Here is a 1,531-nt window from a genome sequence, read left to right as displayed (position 1 = left end):
TAGATAGTGTCATTGATTCTCCTAGTTAAGTATGATGATTCTTGAACATAGCTACTTATTGAGTCTTGGCTGTGGCCCAAAGCACTCTGTCTTCCAGTATTACCACCGGATACATACATGCCACAGACACATAATTGGGTGAACCTTTTCAGATTGTGACTCAGCTTTGCTAGAGTCCCCAATTAGAGGTGTCCAGGGTTCTTAAGCACACTCTTTTTTCCTTGGATCACAACTTTATTTCTTTTTTTTCTTTTTCTCCCCTTTTTTTTCGTTTTTCTCCTTCTCTCTTCTTTTCTTTTTTTTTTTGTATTCACTGCTTTTTCTTGCTTCAAGAATCATTTTTATGATTTTTCAGATCCTCAGTAACATGTCTCCTTTTTTATCATTCTTTTAAGAGCCAACAATTTTAACATTCATGAACCACAAATTCAAAAGACATATGCACTGTTTAAGCATACATTCAGAAAACAAAAGTTTTGCCACCACATCAAACTAATTAAGCTAGTTTTAAAGATGAATTCGAAATCCTGTACTTCTTGTTCTTTTGTGATAAAAACAGTTTTCATTTAAGAAAGGTGATGGATTCATATAACTTTTTGGCATAGACACTAAGACACTAATGATCACAAGACACAACCATGGATAAACATAAGCATAAAATTCGAAAAACAGAAGAATAAATAACAAGAAAATCAAGGAACGGGTCCACCTTAGTGATGGCGGCTCTTTCTTGCTCTTGAAGATCCTATGGAGTGCTTGAGCTCCTCAATGTCTCTTCCTTGTCTTTGTTGCTCCTCCCTCATGATTCTTTGATCTTCTCTAATCTCATGAAGGATGATGGAGTGTTCTTGATGCTCCTCCCTTAGTTGTCCCATGTTGGAACTCAATTCTCCTAGGGAGGTGTTTAGTTGCTCCCAATAGTCTTGTGGAGGAAAGTGCATCCCTTGAGGTATCTCAGGGATCTCATGATGAGAGGGGTCTCTTGTTTGCTCCATCTTTTTCTTAGTGATGGGCTTGAAGTCATGCCTTCTCAGTTGAACCGGCTTTAGATGCCATAAATGGTTATGGAAAAACAAAAAGCAATGCTTTTACCACACCAAACTTAAAAGCTTTGCTCGTCCTTGAGCAAAAGTAGAAAGAAGAGAGTAGAAGTAGAAGGAATGAGGAAGAAGGGAATGGTTTTGTGTTCGGCCAAAGAGAGGGGGAGAAGTGGTGTTTAGGTTGTGTGAAGATGTGGGTGAAGAAGGGTTTATATAGGGGTGTTGAGGTGATTGGTGAATGGGTGAAGAAAGAGAGGGTGGTGGGGTTGGTGGGGATCCTGTGGGGTCCACAGATCCTGTGGTGTCAAGAAAAAGTCATCCCTGCACCAAATGGCACTCAAAATCACGTTTTGAGCCATTTCTGGCGTTAAACGCCGGGCTGGTGCCCATTTCTGGCGTTTAACGCCAGGTTCTTGCCCTTTCTTGGCGTTTAACGCCAGTCTGGTGCCCCTTTCTGGCGTTAAACGCCCAGAATGGTGCCAGACTGGGCG

Source organism: Arachis duranensis, chromosome 9, assembly GCF_000817695.3.
Source record: "Arachis duranensis cultivar V14167 chromosome 9, aradu.V14167.gnm2.J7QH, whole genome shotgun sequence".
In the NCBI taxonomy this organism is placed as follows: domain Eukaryota; kingdom Viridiplantae; phylum Streptophyta; class Magnoliopsida; order Fabales; family Fabaceae; genus Arachis; species Arachis duranensis.
This window is presented reverse-complemented; position numbering follows the sequence as displayed.